This window comes from Apostichopus japonicus, chromosome 2 (assembly GCF_037975245.1).
Source record: "Apostichopus japonicus isolate 1M-3 chromosome 2, ASM3797524v1, whole genome shotgun sequence".
NCBI lineage: Eukaryota > Metazoa > Echinodermata > Holothuroidea > Aspidochirotida > Stichopodidae > Apostichopus > Apostichopus japonicus.
The window spans coordinates 16,945,965-16,968,020 of NC_092562.1; the positions used below are offsets into that span (position 1 = coordinate 16,945,965).

General features: G+C 35.9%; 1 protein-coding gene across 2 annotated transcripts in view; it reads left to right on the forward strand.

The window, feature by feature from the left end:
* The window catches only part of LOC139980243 (uncharacterized), a 116,927-nt gene that overhangs the window by 38,872 nt on the left and 55,999 nt on the right, over positions 1-22,056 (forward strand). The window contains exon 1 of one of the 2 annotated variants that reach the window (XM_071991794.1): positions 18,113-18,271. The exons of the other annotated variant lie outside the window; for it this stretch is intronic. The gene's annotated coding sequence lies outside the window, so the exon portion shown is untranslated. Of the gene's footprint in view, positions 1-18,112; positions 18,272-22,056 lie in introns of those variants that run through there. 2 annotated transcript variants of the gene reach the window in all.

Consider the following 22,056-nt stretch of genomic DNA (forward strand, 5'->3'; position numbering starts at 1 on the left):
TATATATATATATAATATGGATGAGTCTTTAAGGCTAATCGAATGATGACTTCAGAACCTCTTCTATAACAGTAAGTCACTATATGCATTGTCGTGAATAACTATATTCTAACAGTGAGGGTACGATTCAATACCTTTTAGTTCTTGTCAATTGTTTATATTACACATATCCATGGGAACATGTGTTTAAGTAAGTCTTGAAGCGTCGTAAAAATAACTGCTGATATTTATGATTATGATAATGATTCTGGTTATGATTATGATTATGGCTATTGATATTATTATGATTATTATTATTATAATTATTATGATTATTATGATCATTATGATTATTATAATTATTATGTTGATTATTATGATTATGATTATTATTATGATTATTTTTAGTAGTAGTTGTAGTAGTAGTATTATTATTATTAGTAGTATTGGTATTGTTTGGTGTTGGTGTTGGTATTAGTAGTATTAGCATTATTACTATTAGTATTATTATTATTAGTTGTTTTCGTTTTCCTATTGAATTTTAGGGCAGTGTAAATTTTTATCAATGTGAATAAAATCGTTATCAATTGCTAATTATAGGGGGTGTGGTGGTTTCGAAGGGCAGAAATGGTTTATGTGGAAGATTATGTAACTGTTTTTGGTATTTTTCAATCATATATAAACATACAATAATATGTTTTGGTTAAAACTGCTAGAAAAGTGGAAACGAAATCTCCAACACTGACTTAAGGATGTTACAAAACATTAAAAATAAAACAAGTTTCCGTCCTATAGCAGGATCCTCTTTTGTGCTAGTTTGTGGTCGTTTTCATATTAAAGAAAAAGGGCTCATCATTCGAAGTGGCTGGACTACCTAGTTTATATGACCTCATAAGGTCAAATGGAGATGACTTATATTGTCGGTGGTCTGCATGAGTTTAGGAAGAAAAATCTATTCTAAGCGGGGTTTGTTTTGAGCTTGTGATATCAAAATTTATGAAGATTAATTCCCACATTTTAGAGCAGTTCCCCTTTTTTCCCCTCCTCTTTTTAATTTGATTGCTACTTCCAGCAAATTTAATTTAAAGAAAAAAAAAGTCATACAGTATTCCAAATAAAGTTGTTGTCATTTAAAGTATGACATAACTGATGTTTGCGACAAACTAAAGGTTATGCATATAACTTGCAAAAGAAATGAACAGTTTGTGGTATTGTACTGTCGAACACCATTTTAAACCGAAACTTTATCATCACAGAATAAAAAACATGAAAAGAAGAAAATTAAAACTTTCGAAAACGAAAAAAGTGACTTTCTTTTTTATAAATGTATGTTAAAAAAAGGTACTGCATGCATTTGACATTAATGCATGAATTTGGTGAGAAGATGTGTTGCTTAAAATTGTCACGTAATGTCATTATTCAAAGTAACTGAATCTATTGAGCTGAAATCAAGTAGAGCGGAAACACATTTGATACTTATTCCTTAAACTGGGTTTCCCCTTCCTTTTACTTGACTTGACTTTATTTTTTATAATTTTGCTCTTTCTATAACCTTGTTCCCGACTATTTCTTTTATTGTAAACATGAAAAACGGATGTAACTTTCAAATCTCTGTTAAAGGGATTTGCCTGAGGGTAAATGCTTCATATTTAGGTCAAATCTAATGTATTTCCCTTAACGTCATACACCGTTAAATGAATTTAGGATGACAATTATTCACGAAATTTCATCAGGATGCGAACGACGAAACAAAGAGAGAGAAGGAAAAAAGATTAGATACATTTATGCAAAACCTCACATGATAACATACAGACGTATAGTACCGTACATTGTTCCTCATCTATGTAGGATTTAATGATAAACATGCTATTCCGATATAGGCTGAGGGCAAGAGGTAAAGAGGAAAAGTTCGCTCTAAGTGTGGCAAGAAGTATATTTACATATATAAGTTATTCTGCGTTGAGTTAGCGATTAGTCTATATTACCATCAACGTGTTCTTCTTAAAATGTATGTATTTTAGATCCTGCAAGCAGGAACTCGCGGAAAAAGCCATCATTGGCTTATCAAAGCCGCAAGCTGACCGAAGTCAGTCTCTTAGATTCATATTTAACGTCCATGACTATGAATTGTCAATTGCCAACAACTCTGTATAACTGGACGACATATACATTCATCTTGGAGTGACTGGAATTTGGGACCTTATGCATGATTGAAGGCACCGGCGTTAACCACTGAGCTAACACTCCATAATGAAAATGAATCAAAGTATATTATATAGTGTTAATACTCTTACTGCATAAAAATTAAACCGTTCCATGATTCCATACTTTGACGCAAGAGAATTGACTTAGTCACGGAAAGGAAGTTTACTTGCAAGTTCGGAGAAGACACCAGAGGCAACAACACTCAAGCTCAAATCTATGCTTATGATTTTTGCTTGCAAGATTATCATATATTTGGCCAAACGTTTATATTGCTAAAGATACTTATTTTGCGAGACTTATGACAGAACAAGCATTTACACAGCGGTTACATGTGTAACTACTGTAAATCTTAAAGTGTGTTTTTTTATTATTTACCACTGTAGAAAAAGAAAACTGGAACGTGATGATCGCGCAGATAAATCGGTAGCATGTGCAATTGGGATTACATTAAGAACTGAGGTTATGTGTAATCCCAACAAGTGCATCAAACTACATTGCACGGTCCAGTTTTTACTGTGGTTCAAAACTTTTTAAGATTTACAGTAGTTATCGTGTTCTCTGTGCATGTGCATCGTGTGGAGAGAGGTGTATATAAAGGAAGGCACTCCACAGTATGCGCGCACACATAATAAGTTCAAAGCTAACATTACAAAAAACCTTTGTGTTTACCGAGTGACTTTTAATAAATAACAGTACCCCGGCGTCCGGCGGGATGGGCCGTTCAAAAGGAACCAATCAGAGAGGGTTATATTCTATTTGGATGTTAACATTGCCGACCTTTAACATTTGGACCTTGCATAGTAAAAAACAATGGGACCGGTTACGATAGGAATCAGGCACAATTAGTTGTGTTCATTTTTAAATGGCTACGCAGGCGCTAATGTGGATGTATACGTTGTTTGAATCCATTTGTATGTAAGAAGTATGCTGGTAGTAGTAATGTACCGACCGTGGTGATTGCTCTATAACACTGCACTGAGTACAAGAGGAGTGTAAGAGGATATTTTTGACAAAAAGTAAGTCATGGTGGACGGTAGAACACATGGAACTTTGACCTCTGATTTGGGTTGTTGTTAAATAACTAAAGAAAATAGAAGAAAAAAAAACAGTAAAATAGAAGGAAAAAAGGCAGTTAAATAATGAAGTTTTGAAATATTTAAACAAACCTAATCTTCATGTGACTGTATTTATATTGCCGTCTATTTCCATGAAAGCAGAAAATAGAAATGTATCCTCGAGGTGCATAACGCATTCCGTCGAGCAAGTGCTTATACAGTATATGACAATTAAGAGTTTTAATCCACTTGTTTACATTGATACGAATGAACGTGACAAGCACGCAGAAATTGTGATTTAGTAAGTAAATAAGTAAGTAAAACTTTATTGCTCCAAATAAGGAAATTAGAGTCTCGCACATAAAAGTTCAAAACAGTACAAAAATATATGAGCAAAGGAAAATAAATCAGGATATAAACAGATGGAGATTAAAGAATGAGAATGAAAAACAGTAAGACAAGGACAAGATAAAAGATTATTGCAACAGCCTAGCGACGTAAGTTGACAGTGAAAAGTTTGATTGCACGGGGAGTGAACGGGGAGTTCTCGTGTACGGCTGTCTCAGTCTGCCACTGCCTCTGTTAATTACATTGTCATTAAGATAACAGTGAAGGGGGTGGCAACAGTCCTTCCAAACTGAATCTAGCTTTGTCTGAAGCAGTGACTGGTACACCGAGTCGACTGTATGCTGTTGACCTCCAATGACTCCCCCAGCTTTTCTAATTATATGATCGATACGGTCCTTCTCGACTTTAGTGACATTCCCACCCCAACATATAAGACAGTATCTCCAAACTCCGCAAACAATAGACTTATAAGACATTTGCAATATATCGGTACGTACGTTGAATTTTGACAACTTTCTGAGGCAATATAACCTGGTATTTAACTTCTTTACCAGGGCATCCACGTGACCATCCCATGTTAAGCTATTGTTGAGGTGAATACCCAGATACTGGTAGGAGTGAACCCTTTCAACTTCTTTACCCTTGATCATGACTGGAGGAGGTTCAACAGCATTACGGCGGAAGTCGATGATCATTTCCTTCGTTTTAGAAATATTCAATTGCAAGAAGTTACTGTCACAATAGTCCACGAATGACTGCAGCTGGCAGAGATATGCCCCATCATCATTACCACGAATGAGTCCAGCCAAGGCTGTGTCATCGGCAAACTTGATGATAGGACATATCCTCTCCTGGGATCTGCAGTCAGACGTGTACAATGTGAAAAGAAACGGAGCTAGAACTGTGCCTTGCGACGCTCCGGTGTTGGAGGTAATAATGTTAGATCGACAGGTGGGACCGAGTTGGACAAATTGGGTGCGATTTGTGAGATACTTGAAAATCCAGTGAATAAACCCATGTGGGATGCCCATGTTGATAAGCTTTGTAGCAAGATTGTGAGGCTGAATAGTGTTGAATGCAGATGAGAAGTCAAAGAACATCACACGTGCAGAATTGCCACGGTGCTCTAAGTGTGAGTACAGGCATTGAAGAAGTAGCAGTATGGCATCTTCACAACTACGGCTAGCCTTGTAAGCAAACTGTAAAGGATCTAAAAATGGAGCAACTAGAGGATTAAAACGATTTAAGAATAAACGCTCGCAAACCTTCATTGGCACTGCAGTTAACGCTATAAGGCGAAGGTCATTCATACAAGAGATGACAGCACATTTAGGCACTGGGATAATACTGGATTGCTTCCATATATGAGGCACCTCCCCAGTTTTGAAGGACAAATTGTAAATTACAGTAAAAATGTGAGCCAGCTCTATTGCACAATGCTTCAAAACCTTAGGTTGGACATTATCGGGTCCAGCAGCCTTAGATGGGTTTAACCTGGAGAACTGCCGGCGAACGTCCCACTCGGACACCACTACGTCACAAGTATAATTTGTCAATAAGGTTTGAAGCTTACTATATTCATCTGTAAAATGTTGCTGGTCAAAACGATTATAAAAATGATTCAAATCATTGGCATAGTCAGGGCTCATTTCTGGTATGTGGCGCGAACTAGAGTTATTACTGTATCCACCCAGACACGTTTCATGTTATTGTCTGTGAACAGTTTCTCTATCTTGTCCCGGTAAGCAGCTTTCTCCTGGGCGATAACTCTTTTAAGCTCCTTTTGTACCTCCCTCAGTGCGCCCGAGTCACCCCTCTTGAATAGGCCCTTCTTCTTGTTGATGATATTCTTCACCTTCCTCGTGATCCACGGTTTGTTATTTGGGAAAACTTTGACTTCCTTCTTAGGGATGGTATTGTCAACACAGAAAGATATGTAATCGCTTATTGTACGTGTCAGTTCATCCAGGTCAGCGCTGGCCTCCACAAACATATCCCAGTCTGTACTGTCCAACTCAGCCCGCAGATGATCAACAGCGTCATTGTTCCATTGTTGTACATGGATTACGCGGGGATTCTCCCTCTTCACGATGGGTCGATATCTAGGCATCAGAATAACCAGATTATGGTCTGCTCTACCGAGTTTGGGAAGTTGGACGGACAGATAAGCGTCTTTAACATTTGTATAGAGCAAGTCCAGGGTTGCAGCTTCGCGGGTGGCACACTTGACTTGTTGATAATAATGCACACTGCTTCGTCTGAGATTACAATGGTTAAAATCACCGTTGATTATAGTGAGTGCATCCGGCGCGGAGGTTTCAAATTTATCAATAATGTCAATGAGTTCCATTGCCGCTGATTTGGCAACATTGCGATGTGGAACATAGACAGTGTGAATATTAACGTGTGAAAACTCCCGTGGCAAGTAATAAGGGCGACATGTGACAGTTAAAATCTCGATATTGGGGGAACATGAGTGACGTTTAATATGGGCATTATTCGGGTGGCACCACTTCTGATTCACGTATATGCACACCCCACCCCTTTTTCCTTTCCCGGATTGAGTTGTCCGATCCCCTCTTAATAGTGTGAATCCTTCTATCGAGGCATGGGAGTCAGTATGGTGTTCGGTAAGCCAGGTCTCGGTGAATGAAAGTATACTTGCATTCCGAAATTCCTGCAGAAATTTGCAGTTAGCGGAGATCTCATCAATTTTATTAGTTATTGATTGTACGTTACCCATTATGATAGATGGTAGGTAGGGTTTGTGCTTCAATCGCCTGTTCCTCTTCCTCACACCTCCTGCCTTGCCCCGTTTCCGTTTTCGAATTTCCTTGGGAATGCCATTGTCAATGAACAGACGTTGTAACTCACTATGTATAGGCTGGCTGCGTATTGCGTAAAGCTCGGCTGTAGAATAAATATCTCTTGTCGGCGGTCGACTGAAAATCACTGATTTCTCCGAAACAAAGAGATAATGTCCCAAGAAATACGACCAATATGTTCATCCAGACGATTGGCTTCATCTTGTATGTATGAAAGTAGACGATTATACAAAACGAACATTACTATGGACGAAAACTGGAGAGAACTAGTGCGAGTGTGTCGCCACTAGAGCAGCGCCACCGTTTTACAAAAAGTAAGTCATGGTGGACGGTAGAACACATTGAACTTTGACCTCTGATTTGGGTTGTTGTTAAATAACTAAAGAAAATAGAAGGAAAAAAAAACAGTAAAATAGAAGGAAAAATGCAGTTAAATAATGAAGTTTTGAAATATTTAAACAAACCTAATCTTCATGTGACTGTATTTATATTGCCGTCTATTTCCATGAAAGCAGAAAATAAAAATTGTATCCTCGAGGTACATAACGCATTCCGTCGAGCAAGTGCTTATACAGTATATGACAATTAAGAGTTTTAATCCACTTGTTTACATTGATACGAATGAACGTGACAAACACGCAGAAATTGTGATTTAGAGCTAGTATGACCTCCCGATAATTGCATTTGTGAACGGAAGACACACGGGAATTTATATACAAGGATAAGTTAAAATGTTTGGTTACTTCTTCTACTTTAGATGTCTTTTCTTATCTTTCTTGTATTGATATTTTACAACCTGGAGTCACGTCATTACAGGAATTAAATCTATCTCATATTTTATAATGGAAAAGGCATATGATAGATCCACCAACTTGCATATATATCGAAGTATTATTATTATTATTATTATGGTACTTCTTTACGATAAATAAATAAATATTGAATAGACCTATAAGGGGGGGGGGGGGGGGAATAGATAAAATGCTTAAAGACGGCACCATTTTCCACGATTTACGGAGATGTGTTATTATATTTTTACGAATAATTATGTAAGAATGAATCATCGCGGAAGTAGAAATATATCGATTTAGAGATATGATAGGTAAAGTGAGACATTTTAATGAACTAAATATTGGTTTTGACGGAAAAAAGGGAAATGATTGTGAAGGCAATCCGGTTGGCATTTTGCATTCATTTCATGTACGTACCTTTCTTTCTAGGCATTCATAATTTAAATTGGCCAGTTTGTACAATAAGCAAACTTGAAGTTAGAAGGTGTGATTTCATCGTTGCATTCTCACAACAAAGTATCCTACATTGTTTGCTTACTTAAATTCTTAAGAAAATGTTTGCATCAAGTTCACGTTTGGGTACAAAACGTGCCAAATTTGAAATGTAGCGAGAACGACGAAAATTTCCCCAAGGTACTTAGAATACGTACTCTCTAATTCATCATTAAAATAATAACTTTAGCCCTGGACTATAAGCTTAAAAGTATAGGTTGATATGATTATTATACTCTGAAACCGACATGTATTATTATATTCTGAAACCGACATGTATTTATATAATCTAAATGAAATATATATATATATATATATATATATATATATATATATATATATATATATATATATATATATATGTGTGTGTGTGTGTGTGTGTGTTTAGTTACACAAAACTCCTAGTTTAAACAACAAGAATTCTCCCGGTAACCCGTTATATATATATTTTTGAACAGAGCCATGTAGACAGCATTTATAGAAAGGTTATCAAACAAAAAGAGAAAGAAAAAAAAGACATCATGAGGAAAAAATATCACTCGAAAATTTCAACAGATCATCAATAGTATCTACCTCCTAATTTAACTCGGATAGACACCTAAACAAAAAGTCTAAAATCTGTTCAATTGAAAACGAAAGGTCACGGTTGCAGATATATAATACAGTTTAATGAAAAACACGCTGTCATGTTTAACGCTCAGCCAGCTTCAACAATCAATATCTTGACTCGGTGTCGTTGTAAATTCCATTAGTGCCGTCGAAGCCGTCACCTTGACTTCATTTCCAAGTGTTGAAACAAAACTCCCATTTGTATAGGCTTACATTGCGTAGTGTGGTAGTAAAGATTAGCACATCTTCGAAAGTGACAAAAGAAGAAGTAGAAGAAGGAGAAGCTAATAACCATAAAAAATGTGACTGCTAACCTTCAGCTAAAATGCGATTATGTAGTGCACGTCTCATCCTAACCAACATTCGACACCGTGCACACATGACAATTGGATAAAAGATGTTTATTATCTGCATGTGGGTAGGGGATATATATTGCTGTATTACTTAATAATATTGATTTGTTCTTTGCTTTTTTGTTTGGTTATTTGTTTGGTTTTCTTGTTTTTGTTAGACTCGGGTAACATTTAGATGCAAGTAGTGCCATCTAAGCCGTCGCATTGCATCAACTTGTAAGTTCTTGGTGCAACTATTCAATTAGGCTTACATTGCGCAGTGTGGTAGTAAAGGTCAACACATTTTTGAAAGTGACAACCGTAAAACATTGGAATGCCAAGCATTATCTAAAGTTCAACGGTTTGCTGCGCAATGCAATCTAAGCAATGTTCGACGTGTACGCAATGAGCGACAGTGTAACATGAGATAACTATTCCATATAGGAGCTTGGCATTTATCGTTTTGTATGAATATACGTATATATATATATATATATATATATATATATATATATATATATATATATATATATATATATATATATTTATATATATATTTATATATATATACATATATATATATATATATATATATATATATATATATATATATATATATATATATATATACGTGGAGGGGCTCAAACTTCGAGGGGTAGTGTAACATGTAACTTTAATTTGAATTTGAAAATACAAAGTTATCTCAAATCTTTCGTACAAAATGCTTAATTTGAATGTATTTCAACAGAATGGCAAGTTTAATAACATTTAATTTCTCACAATGAATCAACAAAAAACTGAGCAAATTTTTATCACTTTTATTTAATTTTCCAACAAAATGGCACCTTTTCAATAACAAATGGTACTTTTAACTCGAAAAAGTTGAAAACGATACTTCTTTACCAAAACCTGGTACACGTGTCCCAGTAGCCACCTCATCCACACCGCCCGGACCTGTCTAGTTAATTATTATTCATTAAAATTCACAGCTCGTTCTTTGTAAACCTACATAGGAAGATAGATCCTCCGTACTCACAATTCCGCGACATATCCAAATCTTCACATATTTCCAAATTCAATTACATAAATATGTCATTCAACTCTTGCAAGAGTTTTAGTATGATATAATCTGTAATAAAGAAAAAGATAGATTTAAAAATTCCTTTTTTACATCTCTTGTGTAGGATATGTGTGAACATGCACATTCTCGGACTTCGGCGCTACGCAATATAGAAAACCAGGTACTAAGGTATTTCTAAGTGCGCGCGCTCTCACTCTTTCTACCTCATTGCTGACGGGAACGTTTTCAAGCATTTTCCTATCTGCTAGAGCTATTACTTTCTTTGCATATATTTATCATTATATAGTTCACGTTCTTCGAAAATCTTTCGAATTCTTGACGTCACCTTACTTTGTGCGGAATTGGGGGAATAAAAAGTATAATATTTTACCCTTTTCGCTTTATTTAGCGATCGATGCAAATTGGAGCATTTTCCTTCAAAAGAATTAACCGCAAACCATACTCATTATTACGTCAAAAAATGTCCAACTTTAATTTGTTTGATCAAAATATTATAATTATCTTATGTTTCAGATTTTGAGTTATTTCTACCCTCATGTATCAACAAAATTGGAATGCAAAAAAACAAAAAGAAACATAAATTGAAAAAAAAGAATTTTATATCAGTTATTAATAACGACAAAGTTTGATAATGGCCAAAGAAAAAAGAAGAATCATGTGTTCATTAGTTTGCATTAAACCATTTAAGATCGCTAATAGCTGATCGATCATATCTCTACATCAGAACCAATTTTCCCTGAAAGTCTTCTCTCACTTCCTCTTTTTTATATAATGCAGGTTTCATTACCTATAACTTTCCAAGTCATATTTATTCTATACTAAACTCATATATCAATATATCAATTTATAAAAAATCATATCTCCGTCTTTTTACTTGATGAAAATCTTGAAAAAAAAAACTTACAAAAAAAAAATTGAGATTAAAAACGACAGCAACAATCGATTTGCTTCTTTTGAATAAATTTGATCTCTTCTTATAAATATGAAAAGAAAATGATCAACTGAATAAAAAAAAAATCTTTCTTAATAAATAATACAATATTCACCTGGCGAAGAAATATCGCCATGTATCAATTAAGGAAGTGTATCTTATAGCCAGTGCGTCAATTGTGTATGTCGATTTTGTGAGTATATGATAAGGCTTTTGGGGATAATTCTCAGCAATGTTGGTGACCAAAACACCGAATGCTTCTTTAAAATCGTATCAGAGTTAAATATCCCGAGGGACTTCCTTTCTTATAGTAAGATAATACGGTACTTAAAGGCCTCTTCGGAATATTTCAGCACACGTTTTGTTCTCTCCATCTCCATCCCTCTTTCTCTCTCTCCGTTTCTCTTTCCTTCTCTACCTCTCCCTTTTTTTTATCTCGTCTCTTATCCACCTGTTTTCTCCTTGTATTTAGTTAATTACTTTTTCTCCATTAAAAGAACCCTCGACAAATCTCTGACGTAGTTTACCGGAAGGATACAACAACGATATCTTTTTTCTTTCTTTTCTGTTTCCTTTTCTTTCTTTTTTATTTTAACTCACAGTTTTTTAATCGACTGGTTGCCATGTGAACATATTGCTCAAAAACCATTAAATTTATATCATAAATTAGATGCTAAGTTTTTTTTTCTTCTTTCCTATCCTCCCTTTCTCTCTCTCTCACTTAAATTTACGTCTTGGCTCATTCATCATTGTGATTTGTGCGTGGTTTATTACTATAACATTAGTCACAAGAGTCATATGTACTGTAATGGTATATAAGGCTATATATTGAAAGCCTATTAAAATGTAAATTTAATACGATATAGAGCCAAATTTAATCCTACATATGACTTAGAATCGACGTCAATCATGGTCAACCGGCGCCCCCTCTTTTAAAGTTCCCCCATAAAGCACGGCACGTGAAAAATAGGAATACATTATTCCTTTCCTATATTACACCTGGCCCTCTACATAGTTCAAAGGGCTCCCGACCCCCACCCCCTCCCCTCCCCGTGCATCTCTCTGCTTACGATCTTATAGTATTTGCCGATGATACGTCATTTCAAGGGTAAGATAAATATACGTCGCAAAGCAGGACTATTATTGTTCGATAGGATTGAGGCCGTATACCTTGTAACTACGACCCGCCCCCCTACACTTTAGTGGTTTCGAAATCGTTCTATGCCCCCCCCCCCTTAGCAACCAAATGGGATGCAGGAGATCCGAATAAAGAGATGAATACCCGAGTTCGATTCCCTCTGTAACTTCTTATCAAAAATGAGTGATTTATCTGATGCATGCATGCCTAAGGGTTAAAGTGACCTATGGTAGTCTTATGAGGGAAGTCTTGTGTCGGTGTGTGTTTGTTAGTGGAGCGAGGGGGTGGGGGGGGGGTTCATGTTAACTGTAGAGGTGTACTCTCTTAAAATGAGAGACTGAAATTTCAGTCTAATCGACTGAAATTTCAGTCTAATGATGGATGGGATAAGGGATCAGACTACTTAGACTGAATTTCAGTCTGAAATGTAAAGACTGAAGGTCAGTCTTAATTAGACTGAGTACTCTGCAGTCTAATAGACTGAAAATCAAACCACTTTAGACTGAACAGTCAGCAGTTTAGACTGATTTATTGCAGCACCAGTCTTAATTAGATTGAATACTTTCAGTCTATAAGACTGATATCAGACTGAACAGTCGGTCCTTTAGACTGAATTATTACACATCACAGCTATACTGTCAATCTTATAAACTGCAAATTCTGGATTGAACAAGCTTTTCTATAGATCCTCCGTGTTGGCTAAGTGCTGGAATTCTTCAATAAAGATGCAGTTAAGGTCATCAAGACAACATTCAATGATCTGTTAATGCAGGGGAATTTACTGAAAGGTGCTACTTCATGGAGTGACTTCACCTTCACATCCAATCATGTTAGGCTATAAAGACCAGAAAATCGTTGTGACAGTCACACACAAAGTACATTAAAAATGGTATTCCATCAAGAAATATAATTGTCAATATCCACCGAACAGTAATTTTATTCCCACTAACCCACTTATATATTCTTATATAATTTTTAATATATTAAAAAAAACAGAAATCAAAACTACAATATTCTGAGGGATGTTCAACAAAACATGTTATCTTTGCAACAAACGTTCAAATTATAAAGATACTTTACATAACAGTGACATATTTTCAGTTCAATATTAATCTGTCAAATTTCTGCTTGAATTGGGCCTGGATCTAAAATGTTCTTTAATTTTTTGGGAAAGGATTAGGTGAGCTGAGAACAGATCAGTGGTGTCGCCAATGGGTGGCCTGGGGAACCCCTCCCCCGAGAAGGAATTCACAAATAGACATATCACCAACCAAGATTCAAATGTCTGGCAACACCACTGTAACAGAAAGCACTTTAAATTCTTTGTATATTACCACCAGGTGGTAATACCCTGGAATTCATTGACAACACAGCTGTAAATTGAGTGGTTATATACCCAGCTGATCCCATCTCCCGATCTCACTGAACTTTAACTTTTCCGCTGTAAAGGATATAGTAACTATACGATCCTGCCGTTACAAAAGGGATATGATGGAAACACGACGATAGTACAATGGATCTGGTACATTGCCTTTGTTTCCAGTTGTAAATCATTAATGTATAGTAGCAACAATTTTCTTAGAATGATTTAAAAATGGGGAAAACATATGACAAATTTTCAGCAGGTTATTTATAAAATATTAAGAATGGTTAAACTATATATCAGTGCGGTCAACATTTAATACTTTGTGTTTCAATGATATAGATTGGCGATTGCTGAAAGTCATTAACCAGCACACACAAAACAAAATATTACAAGCAAGCAGTTGACAGAATGGCACAAACTTCATAATGGCTATTAGATAAACATGAACTATTATATACTGCATTCACAATTTCATGACATGGCATTCATATAAAGCAAATTTGTATGCAAAAACAGTACATGTGACTATTATACCACCCTCAATTATTTCTTAACTTTCTGATAGTAATCATATATAGTGATTTTGATTGGGATTTCAATCAAATTTTAAAGTTTTATAAATTATCTCACGTGAATCCTTTAATGTCGGCCTCTAGCTGAAAAAGAAATGTCACTCGAGAGTCGACTAAAAAATTGAAAACAGTTTTGACTCATTACATCACTAAAATTTAAAAAAAATGGGGGGGGGGGAATAATGAGGAAAGGATATTCTCAAATGGAATTTTCTACAGTTACTGACTTTAAAATAATCAGGTTACTTGCTTTTCATGGAACAAATTATGGAATATTGTGCACAATAAATAATATTAGCTTAATTAATTGCTTAATTAAATAAACCTTCAACATAGTGAGTGCAGTGAAATGTAGGAACATTAAAGTAAACATTAAAATAACATGCTCGAAAAATCATACAACAAAGTTTTTTTGGCAACTAGGTGTTTGTTTAATTACATTCATAATTAGATCAGTATCATTAAAAAACATTTTTAAAAACCAAAAATCAAATAAATATTTATTTCTGGAGCCCTCCCTATTCATATAAAACTGTTTGTAAACTCCGGGTAATCAATTTAACGTTTTAGGGTATGTGTTAGTTACTCCTTAAAGGCATTGAAGATTTGTCCTAAACAGCATGCAGCCATCTGAAAAAAGTTAACTTTCTGTTGCTTGCAAGTGATGTTTGTTCGTGTCGCTAAAAAAGACAGACAGTAATGAAACGTGATACCTTGATATCTTTAGCTGGACCTGAGATGTTCATCGCTGTATCGTTTATACACTGTAATGTGGGTATTGACCGTAGCTGTATGTACTGACTGTACACTAGTGTCTAATTACCGACGGTAGCAAGCTGTGTTTGTATTTTCTGGGATCGATGGCAGTGTCTAACACTTCTGTTACACCTCATTCGAAACTAGGTCAGATTACCGGCATTAGACGTTCTTTTTGCGCGAGTCTTCACACCCTTTTAAAGCTACTCCATGCTGACACACGTGGTTCCGGACTACAGAGCAATAAAAAAGTAACATTCACTCCTTGAAGTAACTCCATGCTGGCTGCCCTTATAGATGTGGCATGGATACGGACGAGAGACTTCACTTCTGTTGGTTGCAAAATTCCATACACCATGGAAGCATGGAACTCACAAAACTAGTGTTGTAGAGGGGGAGCATAGTCTATGTTAAATGTATGTTCTACGCCTCTGTCCCAGCTGGAATGGCCAATTTATCTGCCACAATGAAGAATTGTTTGGGGTTCAATTCTGGTCCGAGAGATAGGATGAAAGGCTGTCAATATTGTCCTTGTCTGCCCTGTGCTGCACTCTCAATATCTGTGCCCTCCTGTTTGGTGAAGATAAAAATAAATGTGATAAAGGACAAGCAATATGGCATAAATCAAAACATTCTTAAAAAAAGATATGTTGAGAGGTAGAGAGACTAGACTAGAATAATATTTAGGAGAGAATGGAGGAACAAGAACATGACTGGCATTGTACAAAGGAGATATATCAATTCACGATAGGCAGCAATATGTCATCCATGGCGGGTGAGATGTGTTATGTGAAGGTGGATTCAAATTCAACCTAACATTTATGGGTTATCATGTTGATTTTGGCAGGTACATGGTTACCAAGCAAGGTTTGTTGTTAGTTGTCTTCAGAAATTTCTCTTTTTAAGGATAAATTGTTCATGACATCTCCTGATTCCATTACATCAGCATAGAAAACCAGTGAACAAGGAATATGATTTACATTTTAGCCTACTGATTTCACTAATATGTCTATCTGCTTGTAAAAGAAACTGATTTCATAACATTAGTGAATGGTAATATTACTGTAAAATCTTATAATAAAGACTGATGGCCCACTATATGTTTAATAAAATAACAAAAGCATACCAATTCTTTTCCAGTTTCCACATGATTTAAATACAATGGTAATGGTTTAACAGAATCGTGTTAGCTTCATGCTGTAATGGCTGTAGAAGTCACTACATTTTTTCAAATAATTAAGGGTGCTTACAATCTATGCATAATAGTACTGTGTTTTGCAATTTCTTGAGCATTATTATGTTCAAGTATTTGTTATGAGGTTAACCTAGCCTAGATTCATTTGGGACGATCGAGTACATATTGCAGTCCTGACAAGCGTGCTATTCGCCCGACGATTGGGTTCATATGCAGGACAGGCGGGCTAATTTGCCCAACGATCTGGTACCGTGATAGCTTCATGCTGTAATGGCTGTAGCAGTCACTACATTTTTCAAATAATTAAGGGTGCTTACAATCTATGCATAATAGTACTGTGTTTTGCAATTTCTTGAGCATTATTATGTCCAAGTATTTGTTATGAGGTTAACCTAGCCTAGATTCATTTTGGGACGATCGAGTACATACTGCAGGACAAGCGTGCTTATTCGCCCGACGATCGGGTACATATGCAGGACAGGCGGGCTGATTTGCCCGACGATCGGGTACATACGCAGGACAGGCGGGCTGATTTGCCCGACGATCGGGTACATATATGCAGGACCGGCGTGCTTATTCGCCCGACGATCGTGTTAATAGGCCCCACCAATTATAACAACAGCCTAGGCCCTATTTGCTATAGTACAGCCTAGCTAGGCCTACCTCGCGCACAAGCCTAGAATAACTAACGTTACGAACTGCCAAGCTTTTATTCTGTATTAATTGGAAAACAACAAAAAACATACATACATACCCTCGAACACTGTTATCACTTCTTCGTGGAAACCTTTATTTGTAAGAAAAGTTCTTAAAGACTCAGCCATTGCTAATTTATAACCTTTACTCTAGCTTAGACATACGGTCGTCTGTCTCGTTCATGCCTAGCTGTGTGTACGGCGTGCGTACGTACAGTACAGCGAGTACCTGGCTAAGCGAAGAATATAGTAGTATATATGTACACAAGTTGTAGCGCTCGTTGTCACACTTATTTTTGTGCGGCGTATTTGCAAGTTTTCGGATGACGTAGGCGAATTTCTGTTCTCTGATTGGATACATTTTTCAGTGGAATACAGAGACTGAAAATGGTAAGATGACATGCCACATGTGATTAGCTGATTGGTTAATAAAGTCAGTCCAAAACAGCGACTGAACGGTGTAACTGATAATACAGTCTAAGTAGAGTGTTTCTCAGTCTAAACTCAGTGTATAACACTGAAAAAAATTTCAGTCTCAAAGAAGACTGAATTCTTCAGTCTAACATTTTAAGAGAGTAGGTCTTCTATATTTAGGTGTATCATTTAGGGGAATCTTCACCACGAAGAAAAATGTAACATCGAAGGAGAGTTCTTTTGATCGCAAAGATTATCATATTGAAATGAAAAAACTGATGAAATTTCTCCCATCGATAACACGATACCCACTCACCCACTCACACACAAATGACGCCTCTTCCCCCCCCCCCCCAAACAAGAAAAAAAAACGAGAAAATGAAGTGCTAAGTGCAATTTGTGACAGATTTATGTAATATCAATATTCTAAGTATAGACTTTCAGTGAAAACGTTTCGTTTAAATGGTAACTGTTTGCCCCTGAGTTGTTAGCCTGTATTATTATATCATACAAAGTGATTAAAGAGGTGTGAATACGTAAATTACGTGGAAAACTGTATAAAAGATTTGTTTTAAACGCCACGGATTTAGTATATTTCTGATTATTTTCTTCAATGATTTGGTGCATTTTCTTAAGACAGTTCAGATATTCTAATAGCGATGGTGAACTTGACAATGAATGAATTTTGTCATATAAATTTGTCTTAAAATTAGAATGTAATGATGGGGACATTTGGGGACATTTTCTTCACGATACTGGGTAAATCCAAGGTGAAGCTGTATTTTGACTAATGAATGAGTGACATTTTTCTAGGATCTTGGCTGTAATGTAGTCACATTCGTCACGCAAGGTGACGGAGAGACATATAGGGAGCGACAATTTGGACTTAATATTCCCTCACCCCGGATAACTACATTCAGATGAGATTTTAATGTAAATCCTCTTTCTCTGAAATTTGTTTTTGTGAGAAGATTGATACGGGGGGGGGGGGGGGAAGGGAGTTAAAGTCATATATGCTTTCCCCATGGACCCCAAAAGGGCTCTACTCACTTGGCAGTCCATTGTACTCTTCCCCCTCCATTGTGCCCCCCCCCACCCAAAGCCACCCGAATGACAGTCTGCCCGCCACCATCAAACAGACCAACGTCATACTGTTAGGTGATCAAACCATTTATATTTTGTACATCTTGTCGTTCAGTGAGTTTTCTTATTTCGTCATTTTTGCAAAATTGTTTTGAAATTTTCACCCCAATATGCAAAACATTTCTATGAAGTATGAACATGTCCTTATATTATGTTTATCCCTCGCTACGTATGGTAGTGTAAACTCTAGCCGGCTCTATATTGAAGAAGACACACAAGTCAAGAAAAGAGCTACGACTCTGTCGCCTCTACAGGGTTCCGATTGTATTCAACTAAACACACAAATCGGACTGAATTATACAGTAGTAATACTATAGGATACCCCACAGGGCAGCATCTTTAAAGTAAGTCATCATGTTTGAACTGTTGCCGAATAGAACCGTACTTAGATTATGTTCATCAACGAAACACGGGCTCCGAGAACCCGGTCGGGTTTGTATGTTAATGAAAAGGGGCACTAAAGTCAGTTTACGCTTTAAGAATCACCAAAACAAAATCGAGACAATTTCCCAGGTTTCCCAGTTGCTGAACATTTCAATCTCAACAATCACTCTATAAATAATCTCAAATGCACCTTCGTAGCATCTGGCTTCTCATCCACTGAAAGCGTAAAAAAAGCTGAATGGAATTGGAACCTCATGACCAAGTCACACTTGGTCGGTGTTAACGAAGACCTTGGACTTCTCAACTATTACACCTTCTCATAATTGACAAATAAGGAGTACAGTTGTAGAAAATTTTCTAAAACAGTACTCCTTATTTGTCAATTATTAGTCATATCTTTTTTTTATTTCTCTGCCTATATATAATAACTTATATATAGGCCCTTATAGATATATATATATATATATATATATATATATATATATGGTTACTAATAAAATATCAAACATGGACGACTAATATCCGCACTTCCTTCGCAAGTAACCGATTCTCCATCCATCTTGGAAAACATTTCAAAATATGGCTAGATGATTCGATATCGGCATAAAAAACAAAACCTTTCGAAAAAGTTTAATATAATTGCCACCTGCCGACTATACAGGAGTGAAAGGACCCCCCGCCCCCATGCGCCTGTATAATTTTTCCTTTGCTCTACAATGTGAGACACATGAAAAGGGCAACTCAATTATTGCGCACTCACGCATATACATCTACATTGGTAAATAACTGCTTGCACTTTTCGCGTTCCATGGAATCAATATAGAACAGATCATTGACATGGAAATCAGGTGAGACACAAAGTGATTTTTCATAATGCCTGCTATGAAAACAATACTACTTTGTAGTTGTTAACGTTATGACCAACTCATATCGTCATAAGTAAACGTTTAAATTATATATATATATATATATATATATATATATATATATATATATATATATATATATATATATATATATATATATAATGCTACTATGAACACAATACTACTGTGTAGTTGTTAACGTTATGACCAACTCATATCGTCATAAGTTAACGCTTAAATTATTTATATATACATATACATATATATATATATATATATATATATATATATATATATATATAAATATATATAAATATATATATATATATATATATATATATATATATATATATATATATATATAATGCTACTATGAACACAATACTACTGTGTAGTTGTTAACGTTATGACCAACTCATATCGTCATAAGTTAACGCTTAAATTATTTATATATATATATATATATATATATATATATATATATATATATATATATATATATATATATATATATATATATATATTGAATTGCCTTTGTCGTTTACCTCCATTTCATTAACAAAAATTTGTTCAAAGTATCTCTTTCGAGATCCGGCTTTAGGAATCACAAATGACTTCGAGTTTGATCTCTAAAGTAAGGCAAATATATCACCAAAACAGAACTAGTATTGTTCGATACAGGTAATTAAACGCCTATAGTGGAATTACGACCTTCCTTACCGGTTTCGAACCTCTGGACATACAATCAGCGTCCATAGTCTAGTGGTTAGGGTGTCAGCATATAAAGCGGGAGGCTTATATTTACTGACTGCAAACAAAATGTGTCTGTGTTGAGCTTCTCTTTTTTCTTCTTCTTCATCTTGTTTATCTTTTGCATGAAAAAAAAACATATGATCAGGTGTTGAAAAACTGCATTGTGCTGTAGTTTCTCTTTAACTAATTCGAATTTATTTTTAAAACAAAGTAACATGCGCAGAATCATCAATATGGAATTTTAAGCGTATTTCGTATTAATGGCGGCTTACTGTGCATTGTGGTGAGGGCTTAGGAGCCAATTTTCAAAGCGAGCGTATTCAGTCATACAGGAAGCGGTTAACTTAAAAATGAGAGAGTTTTGAGGTTATCTGAGTAATATAAATTGTCTTTGATCCCTGCCTTCGCTATTCCTTTAAGAGAACAAACGTGGTTTTGTTTTCGATAAAATTGGGACTTTTCCTTGCTCCTTCCCCGCTTTCCATTAAAATAACTAATTACATATCTAATTAGTGAAATTGTCCGTGATGATTCTTATGAACAAGGCCCCGTTAAATTAATTTTGACTTTAATTGTTTACTTTTCACATTAAGTGTGTGTAAAAGTATATCTTACTCATTTTAATTATAGGCTATTAACTTGTCGTATTTGGGAAAACGTCCATGTTTCATACTTCTTCAGTTCTTTTATAGGTAAGTGGCAAAGGGACGCAGGAGAGCAGGAGTTCTTACTGACGGTGTCTAGCTCCTCCTGCCTCTTCCCTTCCCCCACCCCCCCCACTACCACCCACACCCGCCCGCTATATACGTGAAAACGTTATATATACGTTATACGTTAACGTATAACACATATTGACAAATTTCGACCTGTATACATGGTGGAAATTGTCGAAACTGTATCTTTTCGTCTGTGTTTGTTACATTGCCGTACATGAGGTTTCAAATTTATCGTACCATTGTGCCACCGCGACTTGTTAATGACGTCATAGACGAAGAACTAAAGGCGCGCGTGAGACAGGTTGATAGTTTTATTCTAATATAAGGTGTTAGAGACAAGAGGGGACTAGAGAATGGTGTGTCATTAAAGTGTGTTGCTAGATGTCATCTTCCTCTGGACTGCTGAGGAACCATGAACCAAATGTATTCCTAGATTGTGTCAAGTGACGATCTAACAGGCACATGCGGTAATTAAAAGTTGGTTTATTCGGAAAGATCCTGCATTCCGATCAGAAAACACAGATGAGACAGCTCTCGTAGCTTACACAGCAGGAATGTTAGTTTTTACAATATGTATAGAAATGACAAGTAATATCTTGAGTCCCAAAAGGACGAAATCGGTCGTGAAGTGGAATTTTTCTTTATTTCTATATATATATATATATATATAAATTATCGTATAGTTTATACGCAATGAAAAGTGACTGTTTTAATCATATAAACTATACAAGTTTATATCTATATCCACCATGGTGTTTATAGCTGTGAGCGATAAATATATAGACAAGACTTAAGCACATTGTGAATTATTAAAGCTATAAAACTCATGATGCGTTCATCCGTTGGAATATTTATCTAGGGAATACAGTCTCATCAAATGAGACGCAACATAAAGAAGGTATTATTATAGCATATATATCTAGAATAATTTGAAACACAAATTGGAGACTCCCTGACTTTGGTAAAGATAACGTTTAGAGCGATGCCTTATTAACGTATGTAATGAGTAAAAAATCATCCATCCATCCATCCATCCATCCATCCATCCATCCATCCATCCATCCATCCATCCATCCATCCATCCATCCATCCATCCATCCATCCATCCATCCATCCATCCATCCATCCATCCATCCATCCATCCATCCATCCATCCATCCATCCATCCATCCATCCATCCATCCATCCATCCATCCATCCATCCATCCATCCATCCATCCATCCATCCATCCATCCATCCATCCATCCATCCATCCATCCATCCATCCATCCATCCATCCATCCATCCATCCATCCATCCATCCATCCATCCATCCATCCATCCATCCATCCATCCATCCATCCATCCATCCATCCATCCATCCATCCATCCATCCATCCATCCATCCATCCATCCATCCATCGATCCAT